We start from the raw sequence: 16512 nt of genomic DNA on the forward strand, positions 1-16512 counted from the left end.
GAGTTTTATTTTTCGCCCTAGACGGGTTTTCACTGAGCAGCAAAACAAACTCCGTGCGCCCCGCTGGGGGAAGGATTTCCGAGCCCCCACGCCAGCACCAAGCGCCCCGCGCTGCCCGCTCGCTGCCGCCGCGGCCCTGGGCGTCTCCCCCGGCGCTGCGGCCCCAGCGCTGCGGCGCGGGCGGGCGGGCGGCTCCACGCCCAGGGCGGCAGCGAGGGGGCGGCCGCGCCCGCTGACGGTTACGCGAGGCGCCGCGCCGCTCCCCTCGCCGGCCGTTGCGGCAGCGCCGCCGCCGCCCGGCCGGTGACTTTCAAACGCCTCGCCCGCCCCCTTCTCCTCAGGCGCCCGGCGGGCGGGGCCCGGCCGAGGCTGCGCAACCAGGGCAAAGGGACTCTTCCCCCCCCACCCCCGCGCTGCGCAGCGCAGCGTCCCGACATGCCGCCCGGCTGCCCGCGGCGCGCGCGCGCCAGCGATCCCTCCCGCCGCGGCCCCGCGCGCTGGGGCGGCGGGATCCGAGCCGCCCTCTGGGCGGAAGGATACGGGGCGGGGCCTGCGGCGCGGTCCGCCGGGGCGCTGAGTCCTGTTGCCGGGTGACGGAGCGGCCGGCCCCCTCCCTCCCCGTGGCGCTGGGAGCCGCCGCCGCCGCCGGTTTACGTAACGCCTCCCAGGGCAGGTCCCGGCTCCGTCCCGCCCGCCTCACTCGGGGACGGCAGCAGCGGGACGGAGTCCGCCGCCGCCTCCGGCTGCCAGAGGCCCCAGGGCCCCGCTCTGCGCCGCCACGGCAGGTAAATGCCCGCCGCGAGCCCGGGCAGCGCCGCCAGGGGCAGGGCTGCGGCCGGGGCGGCCGCCGCCGCCTGCCCCGCGGGGAGGGAGCCGGGCGGCGGCCGGCGCCCCCTTGCCGCTGCCGCCGCGCCGGGGCCGGGCGGCCTCGGTCCTCGGGGCCCGCGCTCCCGCTAGCGGCCCGGCAGGAGGAGGAGGAGGAGTGGCGGGGCCGGGCCGGGCGGCCGGCGCGGCGGGAGCGTGCCGGGGAGGCCGGCGCGGGGAGAGGGGAGGAAGCGCGGCGAGGGGCCGCGGAGGGGGCGACCGGGAGCGCGAGGGGCCGGGCGGGGGGCTGCTGGCGGCGAGGCAGGGCTGGGGGCGGGGCCGGGGGCCCGGCCGGGGAGCCCCGGTGCGAGCGCCCGCCCGGGAGCCCGGCCCTGCCCCCGGCCTGGCGCGGCGCCGCCTCCGGGGCCGCGGCGTCAGGTGAGCGGCGGCGGCGGCGGCGGGGGGGGGGGCGGGGACGGGCCCTGGGGCGGGCGCCGGCGCTGCGGGCCGCGGGGCAGGTCACCCCGGCGGCGGCGGCGGCGGCGGCGGCCCCTCCGGCGGGCCTGGGCCCGGCTGCGCACACGGCTCCCCCGTGACCTTTCATCCCGCGCGCAGCCGACAGAGCCCGGGCAGCGTTGCCGCCCGGCCGTGGCCCTTCGCCCCGCGGCGCATCACACGGCGCGGGGCACACGGGGGCCGGCGCCCGCCCCCCCCCAGCATTGTCCTTTAGGGGCCTGTCGGCGGCAGACGGCGGGTAGGGAGGCTGGGGCCGCCGCCGCCGGAGGGGGAGGAGCGCGGCTGGCGGCAGAGTGATGGGCGCCGCGGCCTATGGCAGCGCGGCCGCGCGCGGCGGCGGGGCGGGCCCGGCAGGGCCGCAGCCGCTGGGAGGCAGCGGGCGGGGCGGGGGGGCGGCAAGGTTTGGCGAAGGTTACAGCTGAATGCAGAAGTGACACGAGCTGCCGCTTCGTGCCGGCGAGCTCCGTCCTCCCCTCGCGCTGTTTCCATTAAAAGTGCGTCTATATACACTGGGTCGTGCTGTGAAACTTTGAGGAAAGTGAAACTGCGGTGCTGCTCTCTGCACTGCCTTTGTTTTAATTGCTCGTTGCAGTACCCGATAGTCATCCGAAGGGTGAAAACGGTACGACTGGCTTGTCCTTATTAAGAAAAGGCATTCCTATATTCCACTGTTCTTGCATATACATAAACCGGCTTTCGGTCTATAGAACTAGAGGTCAGGGGATGCTGTGGTAGGGGTCGTTGGTTTTCCTCATGTAAAACCTCTCGGACGTTTAGCTTTTCGCTCTTCTGTTGCACAGTGCATATTACTTCTGTTTTCCTGGGATGAGGTGGGAATTGCAAATCAAATTTGGTTTCTTAGCTGTCAAAAGTGAGCTCATCATGATTCAGGAGATAATTGTTTAAAATAAGCTACTTCACTGCAGTGCTTAAAACCCAAGTATTGCAAGCTTCTGACAATCCGTGCAAGTCTGAAAATGAAATAGACCCTTTTTTTTCTAGTTCCTTCTCTAAGACAAATATATGCCTTATAAAAGTAAATGAAATGGAACTTGATTATATCTCTACAGATTTTATTTTGTACTAATCATCCATCTGCTCTTTCTTGTCAGTATAGATATGCTAAAATGGTAGTGTATAACCGCTCCCTTCCAATCAATAAAGCATACTGTGTATGTATTAAAAAATCTTTCATTTCAAACACTGAGATACAAGAAAGGCGTGTGTAGATAAATGAAATGGGTAGTATGTTGTACATTTATAATGCTCGAAATTTTCAGAGACTAAGTATTTATTATAGGGGAAATCCTGATTTGCACACTTCATTGAAAGCATCAGCAGTTTATTTCTGCACCATGTTCCGCTTAGCAGATATTCCCACACTAACACTCGTGCCACTTTATCTCAGTTCATTTGTTTTGTGCACCAGTGGAGGTAATGGTTATTTCAGACCTGATTCTGCAAATTTTTGGTTGGATATATTGACCTCCTTATAGCTTTCCTGCTCGTTGGCAGGTGAATTGGAGAGGGAAAGGAAGGGGAAAAGGGATTTATTCGGGAGGAAAAATAGGAGGCCTTGAACTTCTCTCGTTATCTTAATGCATTGATTTCATGGCCTGCGCTCCCTGCTGCGTTTGTTGTTGCTATTCTTTATTCTTCCAAGGAAGAGAAATTCCGTAGGGGTGTAAAGTGATGTCAGCATTTTCCTTTGCTAGTTTGCTGTGCGTTCTGGCAGGAATAGAGACACAAGAATGTCTAGATATTGTTCGTAACTTAGTATCTACTTCATCACCTCTCCTTCTTGAGCTTCTTGTTCCTGGGTGAATGAATGAAGCCAAGAGATTTGTTTTATTATTAGCTTTTTTTTTTTTTTTATTAGCACTATTGAATTTTGTGTGGCATTTTGTTGGGTTTTAGGAAGGATGCTATAGAGTCAGAACACACTTTCTACCTATTTATATGGATGACTTAGCTAGGACCTGTCATTTTGGACTCTGCTCTGCTGGCAGACATAAAAACATACAAAATCCGTAATGACGAATGTTGAGAAGTACTCATTTACTAAAGATTTCCTTTAAATCATCTAAATTTTAAAATTCCTCTAAATGTTAATGGGAGCTAGTTAAAAATATTTTTACTATAAAGCATCTTGTCATACCTTCCCAAAAGGTGATTAGTTGCATTTATAATGGACTCTGAGAGGTTAAATGTACATTTTATTGGGCCACAGGGTGGATTTTTTTTTTAGTAGTTTGAAAATTCAGTAAAAGGGTTATCATTTCACAAACTTCATATTAAAAATACTTCTTTAGCTTTATTGGAAGTTACCAAATATTTTTAATTTTTAATCTGCTACGTCCTTTATCATTTCACATACAGGTATCTGGATTTACTTGTTCACCTGTTCAAAACTATTCTTTCACTAATTTTGCATCATCTAGATCCTGTTTGTAACTTAGCTTTGGCATGTCCACTTTGGTATCTGTCTTTCCAAGAGTTTTATTTCTATGGTGGTAGTGTGAAATTTCTGATTATAGAGGATTTAAATTCTTTTCTACTGTTGTGATATTATATGTAAAAGGTAAATTGTATCCTGCTAAGTTTGTGCATTGTCTGTGCTCAGGCTTCCTATAACTAGTTTCAGTCTTAATATAATTTGAGGAATGTTTACGGTTCTCTTTTTTACTGTGTTGAGGAGGAAGTTTCAAATATACATGAATGCTAGTTTTACTCACATCTGTAGCTTTCTGAACCCTCCTCTAGAAAGGATAGCATGGGAAAATTTTTACTCTGTACAAAAAGCCTGTTAGTAAATGAAAATAAATGTAACAGAAGTAAGATTCGAGTACTGTTTTTCATGCTTTTTGTAAATTTTAAAAATCTGCTCATAGTTATTAATAAATTTAGGTAAGGATGTAAGGTCACCAAGGGTGCATGATCTCCGTGATAGAACACTGGACTGGAAATGAAGAAACCTGCATTTTACTATCAGCTGTCATTGAGTGAATTTGAGCAAATTGTTTCATCTTACTGTGTCTGTCTTTTCCCTTCCTATAGACTGGAGATAACGTGAGCTTCCTTTGAAAAATGTTTGACATGTATTGATAAAAGACACACTGTGGAGAGGAGGAGCTGTTATATCATCTGTATATTGTTGGATTGTGGGGTTTTTTCTTTCTTTCTTTTTTCTTTTCCTTTTTTTTTTTTTTTTTTTTAAGATCTGGTTAGAAGAGCTAGCTAGGTTATTGGAGGAATCTGAAGGGAAGCATAGGTGCCTTGCAGAAAAGGTTTTGTATGTATAGACTGTGGAAGAAAGTGTAGAGATAAAAGAGAAGAAGATTAGGGGCTAGCTGAAGACCAGGAAAAAAATCAAGTTTTCATAAGATTCAACAGTTTTAACATCACCACAGCAGAGATGAGTTGCGAGATATACCCTACGAGGTTATTTCAGGTAGCGTTAGCTTAGTCAAGACTTAGATTGAGATAAATCTTTAACACTAAAGTGGCAAAACATACTGAAACATACATCAAGTGTTTTTAAAAAATATTTTGGGAAGTTAGTTTGTGTTATATATGCTTTTTAAGAAAATAAGGTCTTTTACTAGTCTAAAGCGAAGAGGCAGCTTGAAGCATCAGTAATGAAGAAATCAGTAGTGCATACTCCTGCCATTGAATGAGTAATTAATTCTCACTAAATCCTGGTGACACTATAATCTGTTATTACAAACTTGAAACAAATTTGAAGACTGTATGTCTGAGTGGGAGTATAGCATTCAAACAGTACATCGAATTCGGGATACTGGAGTATCTTAAAAGGACTAGAGCCAGTTTCCAGTCATTTTTATAACTTATGAATTTGTTAACTTTGCTTACGAATCTTAAGGAATAACTTCTACTTTTTCATGATATTTAAATTCTGCTAGTTGAAGATCTGGAGCTAACCACTGTTACTAATTAGCTGAAGGTTGCTCTTGAGTGACTTCTGTTCCCCTGGGTTCTGTCTTCAGGGGTAGAAGTTCACTCTGCTGCTTATTTGACCATTGTACTCAACAGTGAAACAGGATTACCTATAGGACTTTTTAAACTTGCTTTTACTGAAGTTTTTCCAATTATTTTGTTGGAAGTCATGTTGAATTATGTGTGGGGTAGCACAAGAGTTTTAAAATGTTTCCATAAGTCCAGATATTAGTTTGATTTTCATATTTCTAATGAAATTTATTTTGCCAGCTTTTCTGAACAGGATACCTTATCAGCTTGAGAGAAACCTCAGAGTTTCAGTTTTTAGTAACTTTGTTCTTGAGATGTGAAAGAAATACCTCGATTAGTGGTAGAGTAAATTCCTTGAAGAGAAGTAATATAATGCTAAGCTGCTGTTTTGTATGTTTTTTTTCTGGCAGTGATAGTTAAATGTTTCACATTGCAATAAAATAAGATTTCCAGCTGTCATTTGAAGTAGCAAATGCCAAATTTATTATTTTAAAAGCAGTAGTAATCTGTCCTACCTGTTTAGTTTGTGAATTTTATTTTTCAAATAAGCAATAGCATTTTTAAGCCACATACTTGATCATAAGAATTGACATATGACAACAAATGTCATCACAATTTTATGGAAAAGAAAGAAAAAAAAGTTGTATTCTTGAAGGTCTTATAGCCTGAACTGAGCAACTGCAAACAATTCATATGCAAAATGCACTTGAATGCTAAAATATGTATTAATTCTTTCGTGTGAATTGTTACTATGTTCAGTACTGCAGATTTTCCTAGTTCTGTACTCAATTTCACAAGTATGTGGGATATTATTTACTAACATTCTGTATTTAAAAAAAATAGAGGTGGTAGAAGTGCCAAAGAAGATATTTTCTTTGCTTCAAAGTCAGTATTTTCTCTGCCAGTAAATTCATAGAGCTTGCAAATTCAACTTTTCAGAACTATTTGCTATTATTGAGCCTATTATGGCTGACATATATTGTACATTTTTACATAACTTTTAATGAAAACCTTGTCTATATATGGCTTCCAACTAAATTATTGTGAAAGGGGCTGTTGAAAAGGCTGTGTAGTCAGGCAAGTATAATGTTTGTTTTTCAACCTTTATGAGACTATTTTTAAGCTTTTTTTTAAAAAAGGTAACAATTAATCCTTTGGATCACAGACCAAGTATAGAAAACTTCAACCAAATACAGAATAATTCAATACTAAACATTCAGAGAAGTCCCACATACAAGTTAATGAAGTTAATATCAGAAAAAAATATAGCATGGTCATTATTAGGTAGGTGTTTATATACAGCTGGATTATTAGCTTTGAAAGTATAAATAGCTGGGAAATACCGTAGCTTTACATAGGCAACAGCTGCTTGATCTCTGGAATTCATAATTCATTCTCCTTTTCTGTCCCCAACTGAAAGATGCAAAGAATCTAAGAATAAATTTTATATTAATTGAATTAAATGACAAATATGGTTGCACTAGAATAGTGGCCCCTGGGCTACTTAGTGCTGCCATGGGGTCCACCTGATGTGAAGAGCACTGAATATTTTGTATATTTTATCAGGGTGCCTTAGGGTGGCCTGGGGGCCGATTCCTTCTGGCCGGCTGCCTTCGCCTTGCGGAGGCTGGGCACACCTGTATACCCACACTGGCATCTGCATCTAGGTGCTAAGAAATCATGAAACTGGAGACAAGTCTGCCAGTGGATGCATGCATAGCCTGGTGCTTAGACCTCCAAGCCATTGCCATCCCACTTGAGAGGGGAGTTACACCACTGGCCTGTTAGTACCTGCTAGGAACAAGCAGCTTGGACTGCCATAAAGGTTGGGCAAATTGGAGAAATGAGGAGAACAAAAAGCAGAGTGATCAAAAGAGTAGATAGCATTCGTCTGATCTGTTACTTGACTATATCCTTCTCTGTTGCACTGTCATGCCCCCTTGTATATTCTAGGTAATAATAAACATAAGTAAATATAGAGAGACACAAGTAATGGAAGCTTACAGATTTTGCATGCTGACAGTCCTGAAGATAAAAGTCCCAGTGAATTTAGAACACATGCATCCTTTGTGATCTTAGTTATGTTTGTCTCTATGTTTTGCATTAACTCCAGGTATGTTTCCTTAAACCCTAGCCAGAGAAAGAGTTACTGAAGAATGATAATGGTAATCAACAATGTGCAGTCTGTTGTTTTGGTGTATGTATACAGTAAAAAATACAGCTTCTGGTAAGAGGTTCCCTTGTGAAAATTTTAATGGGACTGAACAAAAGACTGTAATTACGTCTCCTCCTTGAAGTTACTGCTAGACAGGTATTTCTCTCCAGGACCTACCAGGCTCTGTAGCATTTCATCCAGGTATTCCCTGTGTGTGATAGACTGAGGTACATGGGGAGGAGTGAGATGTTTGTCACTGGCAGTGCTCCTATCTGCTGAGTGCTCCAGTGTGCTGGTAAGATCTGCAGTTTTAAACTGAAACACTTAAATCATACTGATACTTTCAGTGATAGAAAGAAATAAAAGAGAACAGTCTGAAACCCGATCTTGATGATACTGAAATGATACTGATGGTTGGGGAATACCGTAAAGTGTAAGCTGAGGCAGTGTCTGCATTGTTTGAGGTGTACACGTGCCTTCTGCTGAATTAATATCCACCGTTTCTCTCAGATTCTCTGCACTGATGATCCATAATATTCTAGGCTAGTTACAGTGCAGTAGTCCTTCACTCCCACTAGAACTTGCAGCAGGCAATGACTTTGTTGTCATCTCCAGGCTACTGTTGTGGTAGGGTTCTGCTGCTTTTAAGGCTGTCCTACAATCTGCTGAATTATCTAACAAGTACTGGATACAGTTTCACAGTTCACTAATGGGAATTATTATGAATATGTTGGAAGTACGTATTGCATCTGCTGAAGTACCTGGACTAGCTGCCGCACTTAACGTTCAAAAAAAAAAAAAAGATGTCACTCTGGAAGACTTGCATCTGAATGATCTAAAACGCAGTTTTTGAACTCCACCTTCCTTCCCAGTGTTCAGGATACCGGGTTTTTTTTGTTCTTCAGTAGATCTAACTGTGGGCTGCTGCTGAAGGGAGAGCCCTACTTCCTCTGTTATGTTGGATTTGGAGTTTTGTGCTGGCAGGGCGAGTTGATCAGGTACTTGCATTTGTTGAAGACTGACCCACCAAAAATTAATTTCTTTCCTTCAGAATGAACTGATCCAATCCACCGCTGCAACCACAGAGCATATAGGCTTTGTGCAGTGATGAAAGGGTGAGAACAGCGGAAAGGGGCAGTGGGAGAGGCAGTGGAACGTGCTTGTTTGGTGATGGGAGACAGCTGGGATGCAGTTTGTGTTACGCTAATTAGCCTTTGAGTCAGGCACAGAGACATCTCAGTGAAGCTGCTTCTGGTGTCTTCATTCTCTTGGAGGTCTGCCACTGTTAGTATAAAAAATATTACTTCTAAATCTTACAAACTGGTAACTTGATTTCTGACTTGCGGACTATAGCACTAACTACTTCAGATGATGTCAGTTACATGCAACATTGTTTTAAGTTCATTTTTAATGTGGAAAATGATTACTTAGACTCCTTCTCAGTATATGCCCATTTGTGTTTTTATACTTATTAGAAGTGACCTTATTTCTAAGTTAGGTGATAGGTGTACATCTATTTTTTTAGTTTAGGTAGGATTTAACAGCCCTGTAGTCTTGTTTAATCAAAGTGGTAAAATTATATTTAGTTCAAACACCAGTTTCTAAGCAAGACTGGAATTTAGTTCAAAATCCAATCTGTACAGGATATTTGAGTGACAGGCTAAATTGGAAAAAAAGGTCACTCTTATGTGGCAGTTTATATTTTTCAATTTTCCAGCCTTTAATAGGCTGGAACCATTAAGATTGTCTCGGTAGGTGGATAACCTTGTTTGGACAAACTCTGACCGAAACAATGTAAATGTTACCATTATTAATGATGGCTTAGTGTTAGAAATTAGTGAAGCTGTATCTCACTTCTTAGACTGAGACTGTTCATAAGTATCTTTCAGTTTATTATATGCAATTGACATTTCAAGGTGTTTTTAACAGGTGTAAATGAATATTCTTTTTAAAATGAATACTGAATTTTTTGGAAACAGTGTTTCAGGGGAGGAATACAAGTGTGTTGTACTTGCACTTGCCTAGTGCAACCACAGAGCAAAACTGGTACCAGAAGATGATGTTTTATTTGTTCAGATGTCTTTATCAGGAGCGCATGTTCTGTTGGAAGTGCTCTGAGCTCCCTTAAGTTTATGGAAATGGAGGTGGTGGCTATGTGCTGCATAATGAAGTGCTTGCTCTCGTTTGTTTTTTTTTTAATATATCTTCTTTGTCGGTGAGTTTAGATCTCCTGAAATAGTTTCCTGAGTGATGCTATGAAATTACAGTATTTTGTCTGAGCATAAAATCTACCCACTTAATTGTCGAGACACCTGTTGAACCATGTTCTGTAAATCTTGCCAGTTGTTATGGCTTACTAATTAAATTTTGAAGTCCTATTACATGTAGTGGAGAAACACTTCCTGTGTCCTCACTGTGGAGAGAGACTTCCTGTGTCTCCGCTGTATGTAATAGGATCCCTTTCAAAAGTCTTTTTGCAAAGCGACTTTCAGACTTTCTTGTAATTCTATAAAGTGGTGGGCTTTTGACATATGGTGGATGTAGTATAATATGACTGCTATTTTTCACACTGCTTGTAGGTTTTGCTGCTAGGTCTTGCTTCTTCCTCTTTCCATCTTGCCCTTTTATTTCTGATTTATGAATTGTACATTTTCTGGCTTATATTGCATATTTGTTTTGAGGAAGTGGAGAGTATACTTGGTATACTGGGGTCTTGGGTATACAGCCCTTGTGCAGTGGCTTCACTGCTGATTCTGTGGTCCGTTAAGAATTATGTCGCATAGTCAGGTCTTTGCTTTGCTCTCTGATAGGACTGACCTTCTGACAACTTGTAACAAAGTTCCTGTGTGTTAGCAATGTGCAGCCCTTGGAGCGGGTCAGCTGATTGAACTCCTGCAGCTACTTTTTTGGAGTGTTGTACTACACTGGGCATGAATGTTTTATAAGAACAGCTGTACTGGTTCAGACAAAGGCTTTGTCAGGTCTGGTGGTTGTCTGCAACAGCATCTGTAAGTGAGCTCTGTGGAAGAGAGAGAAAAGGGAGAGTATATGTGATACCTCTCCTGAATATGCCCTCAGCCCGTCACTATTTTCAGGCTAGGGGATTCCCTGAACCTGATGTGTTTTTTCTAGTTGGAAATTTTCAGAGTATCTCTCTTGTTCAATTACTTTTGAAGCCCATCTAAATTTTGTGTGTCCTTAGAGTCTTTTGGCAAGGAATTCTTATTACCCGTTGTGTTGTTTTGTACCTAGCTCTTACGAACTTGGTCATACTTTTTACTAAAAAATACATTGAACAGTAAATCTCTACACATGGTGAGTCATGTCATTCATGATTTTATAAAGAATATTATCTGTCCTATTTTTCCCCCTTTCCTTTCTGTCATCTTTTGTTCAGACTGCAGAATACTAGCTTGCTTGCTTGTGGTATAGAAGGTGTTTCATATCTTTGATCATCCTGGATATAGATCTTTTCTAGTTCCAATTTATCTTCTTTGATATGACAGGACCAAATTTATATATAGTGTACAATATGTGTGCAAAACATGGATTCATACAGTGATATAAACATGATCGGTTTTGTTTTGTGATTTGCTCTTCTGACTGCTGCTGGATATAGAGTTTGTTGTTTCACAAAATATGTATCATACTACTCTGGAGCTAGATCCTGGGATTAACAGCTCAGAACTCATTGTTTTATGTAAGGAGTTTATTGATGGCATGAGGTGGTTATTTCTGATGAGTCTCACTACGCATTTATCTACACTGAACTTCATTTGCCTTTTCATTGCCCAGTGACTCAATTTCATAAGGTCCTTCTGCAATTTTTCAATTTACATCGTCTTCGCTATCCTTAATAGCGTGGTATCATTTGCGAGCTTCTTACCTTGTTGCTCATCCATTTTCCAGGTCATTTATGAAAACATATATGAATGAATAGAAGCAGCACAGGTCCCAGCACAGAATCCTACAGAACTGTGCTGATGACCTCCCTCCTTGTTTCATCTTGGTTATGTCTGTGCTCTCCTTTGTTAACCTAAGTAAATGAGGCTTATATGGTCGCTCTGACAGCATCAGCCATTAGCTCTTGAATTCTTTGAATAATTCCATTAAGCTTTTACACAGGATTAGAAGCTTCAGATTTTTCATTTGGTAAGTATTATGCGAGTAAGTGTGCAGATTTACAAGAAAAAAAAATCCTGTAGTTATGTCTGCATGCTGATTTCTCTCCCCAGTGTGGGTCCTCTGGCTCAGCTGAGTTACACTAGAACTGTAGCAGGAGCCCAGCCTTGCTAGACATCAGTCAACCATAAAACATATATATACTAGACTATATCACTCTGCACTTCCTGGCAATACTTTATTAAAAAAAAAAAAAGCTGTATTCTATTTAGATCTAAAAGTTAATTCACAGAGCTACTTTCATGCTTCTGACCACTTTCAGTGTTCCTTGCTTTGATACGAGTCAGGAGTTTTACTCTGTCATGATACAGCAATGCTTCTGAAGCTTTGTGGCAGAAATCGTCTGAATTTGGGATGGAGGGAGAGGTTTGCTTATAGCGTAGGCAGTATCAATTTTTTTGTCTTACAGTAGTGTTTCAGTCATGAATCAAATCCTTGCTCTGTGGTGTGTTGTACAATAACATGGTATACTATGATCACATAAGAAAAGCTGTCCTTGCTCCAAAGACTGTATAGCCTAGTTTCTTAGATTATATGATTTATAAAAAACAACTTCTTTTACTTCTGAATTCGCAGGCCTTTTGAATACCATGTGAAATTTATTAAGGACACAGATCCCATTGTTCACTGGATTTTAAATAGGCATTGTTTCTGGGTTTTGACAGTGTCCTCCCTAGTGTGTGACCATTTGGTTTGTATTTTAAGGATTTGCAAAAATTTTTCGCTAAAAGAAACAAAACAAATGATGGTATAATTGCTGATTCCTCCATAATACATAAGACAAATTTTGGAGCTTTCTTAGTATCACATGATGTGACTGTGCTTTTGTTTATCTTACTTCCAAATGAGACTGAAATTTACTAAAGCAAAAATGGGATTTTAATATGTTGCTGACCCAACTTGATGAAATTTTCGTCTCTGATTTATACTAATTGGGATTTGCAGATTTTTTTTTTTGCTACATGTAATTGTCAGGAGGAGGGGTTGTTTACTTTTAATACAACCTTTCTGGGGAAAGTGCTATTTATAAAAATCTAGTCTTGTTTGGTTTTCATGCATTGAGAGAGCATTATGAAAGATCATAGAGGAAAAAATTTTTAAGATGCAAACTGTTAATTGTAGGTTGTGTAATAGATTAGTATATTTCATAGAATAATATAGGGAATTTTGTATAAAACTGTAGTTTAAAATTTAACGTTATTGTGAGAGAATGTTTGCTCTAATTGTTGATGCACAAAAGCAGGTTGAATGAAGCCTGGAAACACAGATGTGGTGGTTAATCTGTTTTGGGATGGAATGGAAGGAAAAAGGTAGCTTTATAGCTTTATCTAAGAGACTGACTTCTGTATAAATATAAATAAATAAAGTAAATACACAGTAGTGCATATAGAGTAACTTCGAGGCTTGTCAGGTTTTATAGTTTATGCAAAAAATACATATTAGCTTTCAACTTTAATATGTATATCCCCTACATCTTTTTCCATTGAGAGTGCAGACCCCTATATAGTGAATTTAAGCCTGCAGACCTTTTGCTTCCTGAGTTACCTTTTTATGATCTCAGAAATAGTCTGTGGACCTCTAATTTACCTGAAAGCTGGGCAATAACAACAGATACCTTTTTTACTCTTCTATTCCAATGTATTGTTACTTTAAAACATGATAGTAGGCATATCTTTAAGAGTCTAAGCCTGTTAAGGCATGAAGTCTATTTTTTTTTCTTTTTTTTCTTTTTTAATTTAAAAGAAATTTTTGTACAGAACCTTGCCTTATGGTTACATAATTTTCAGGGGCCTCTTGGTGCTAATAAAATACAGATGAGGCTACCTTATATTAATTCAGTGGGTTTTGTGGTTTTCCTTTATTTACCTTTTTCCAAGATTAGAAACAATTGAAAACAGAACTTACTTTTTGTAAGCTCCTTAAAAGGACTTCTTTTTTTGTATGAAAAGGAACTATGGAGAAAGTGGTTGGTGAAGACACAGAAATGTCTTGCCTGACTTGAGTTTTTAGGCAATTTACTCTTCCTGTTGACAGTCTGATAAGACAAGTTACATATGCTAGTACTTCTGTGGTGGGCCTGCATCAAGTTCAGATCAAGAGTGGATGAACTGCAACTCTTTCACTGCACTTTTTGATAACTTCAATGTAATTTTATACTACAATGCTGTATGCTTTAGACACAACTGTCACATTAAAAAAGAGTGATTTGTGTGGCTCTAATTATTAGAGTACCAGGACACTATATCTTTTTTTTTTTTAAATGCATTTCTCATGACAATACCCATATTGCATTTCCCACACAGAGAAGACTAGGTGCAAAGAGATTATTTACCATGCAAGGACTCTGTTGTAGGGAACTTAACCTGAAATGTTTCAGCTTCAGTTTCCATATCATTTCATCCTCCTTCGTGTTTCTTACTGTAGGAGATATAAAGTCTCTTCTTTTCCATAGCTATATTTAAGCATACTAAAACTCAGTTACTGTCTTCTGCTGTCTATTCTAGGTCAAAAGAAAATTTAGTGTTTATCACAGAGACTAGAAATTTAAGGAAGAGTATGTAAACTAAGGTACTCTAAATTGTAAAATCAGAGCGTTTGTTTACAGAATATTATATTCTCATTCCTTTACAAGACACTTCATAAATTGGCTGTTGTGCCTATATTTGTTAAGTTCTTTAATAATTAAGCTTGTTGATTAGTATTCAAAGCCTGAAGGTGTGCTAAAAGGAAAAACTGGACTAGGAAGTGGAATAAGAGGAAATTCTGTTGAAAGAACTGCATTATGTATTTTGGCTTTGTGATTTGTGAGTAATGTTTGTGAGAACTGTATTAATAGATATGTGACAATTTTTATTTGGTAATCCTCATCATAAGGCATGTCCCTCCGTTGTATTTCGTATTTGGAAATTGAGAATTCTTTCCATCTTGGTAGTTAAAATAACTAGACTTGTACTAATTACTTAAGCTATATTGCAGTCTCCCTGTTCAGATTAGCCATGACCATTGTGACCTGGGGGAGGAGAGGTGGAGAAAGTTATTTTTGACAAGAGTGTGTAAAAAGGTAAATTATAGTTTAAAAAGAGATGATAACTTGTGTGTCAGAAATGGCATTTCTGAAGTTAAGCTTCACATCTGTTAGCAGAAATGTTTGCTCTTTGAGTGACTTCTTGTATTAATTTGATATGGAAAACTTCTGTCTAGTGTTGGGAGCACTGTTTTCTAATTTTGCAAGGGATTTTGTTAATTCTCCTCCAAAACATAATGGAAACATACATTTAATATTTTCTGTAAAGCAAGGTACTCAAGGCAGTTGTAAAATGAGAATTCGCAAAAGTATAAAACCTGGAAATCTGAATGAAATTCTGAAAAAATATCACGTGTGTATTTTGAAAATTGTCACAGAATAATTTTAAAACACACAATTGAAATATCTTCAGAAAAGCTTCACTGTAATGCTTGAACATCATGGAAATGTTGTTGTTGTTGTTATCTCGTTTCTTCATTCCTGTGGTCTCTGTTTCTCTTGCTATTTCTTCCGTCTCCCCCGCATCTATCTCAAACAAGACACATTTTAAGTGGTTAGCCAAGGTCAATCAGATTTTACCTGCCCTCATCTCAGGAATGTGAAGTTCTGAAATGCTTCCTGAAAATAATTGTCAAGACAGAAAAGTAAGAGCATGTTAACGCATCATTCGGGGAAAAGCTGAAGTATAAATTCAATACTTACTAGATGCTAAGTCTCTAACCGTGTAACAGGAGATAATGTTTCATTACTCTGCGAGTCATAGTCGATTCCTTTCTAAATAATTTTTTGTCGAAGTAACTCATTTTGCAGAAACCTTTTGCTTTAGTATATCAGATACTCAAAATGTCCTATGAAATGTATGATTGACTTAACCCCCCTGCCCTGTCCATCCCCCTGCCCTGCTTTTCATAGTATCTGGAGCCGAGCCTTTGCAAAGCAAAGACTACCTGGAATGTGTGCTTTTTGTCCCTCCCCATTTTCTGCAGTCTCTGAAAAAAAGAATATTATGGGTTGATGAGAGACCAACAAGATTAGAATAAATGAATTTCTGTTTTTGTTACTTTCTCACTTTTTAGATATTTTTTGTGTCCTCCTTTCATAATTCCACTTTCCAGTTGAACTTTATCAGCTCCATCAAATTTGTTGAGTTCCTGAATGTTCAGTTAGTTCTGCTCCATGACTCAAAAAGCCTGTGCAAGAGTGCCAGCTCTCCCAACTCTTTAAAACGTGGGGCTTGGGGAAGGAGTTGAGTTGTGGCATCAATTTAGGGAGAGGATTCACGAGGTGCTCTGAGGTGGAGTAACTGGGATAGAAGGAAACAAGAGATCTGAGTGGAATTTTGTTCTTCGACAATTCCAATTAGGAGGACATGGACTGTTTAAGCCCTTAATTCTGAGTTCTGTGGTCAATACTGGACTTTTGGCATACTTTCTATTCTGTAGATACCTGATGTAAGAGTAACCTCCTGGCCCTTTGTAGGATGTTTCTACGTACTGTTATTTGGACTTGCTTATGAGATTCTGGCCAACGCAAACGTGTTACTGACAAAGATTTAATACTATTGCATTAGTTTTTCTGTCAAAATGAACCTTGCCATCAGAGCTGTAAGGTATTGACAGCTGTCTAGCATCTGATTATAATGGCTTTCTTTCTGACAATGTTGCAATTGACTCAGCAGAGATCTGGAATATACAGTAGTATCCATGAAGTGATACAGAGAAAGCTCCTAAAAAAACTATAATCTCATGTAAGAACATTGGTATCAACTGTAAAGGCATTTATTAATTTAGTTTGGCTGCAGAATGTATGCTGCCCACATGAAAGGCTACACGCAGTAGATTGT

At 41.4% G+C, this 16512-nt stretch overlaps 1 protein-coding gene across 4 annotated transcripts in view; it reads left to right on the top strand.

The window, feature by feature from the left end:
* The first annotated feature begins 521 nt into the window (after positions 1–521).
* Positions 522–16512, top strand: part of KIAA0232 (KIAA0232 ortholog) — a 70425-nt gene continuing 54434 nt past the window's right edge. For 2 of the 4 annotated variants that reach the window (XM_026122035.2, XM_026122036.2), the window contains exon 1: positions 523–785. The gene's annotated coding sequence lies outside the window, so the exon portion shown is untranslated. Of the gene's footprint in view, positions 786–1224; positions 1243–16512 lie in introns of those variants that run through there. The other 2 variants (XM_026122038.2, XM_064511462.1) reach the window with 2 other exon arrangements.

The sequence above is a fragment of the Dromaius novaehollandiae genome, chromosome 4, assembly GCF_036370855.1.
Source record: "Dromaius novaehollandiae isolate bDroNov1 chromosome 4, bDroNov1.hap1, whole genome shotgun sequence".
NCBI lineage: Eukaryota > Metazoa > Chordata > Aves > Casuariiformes > Dromaiidae > Dromaius > Dromaius novaehollandiae.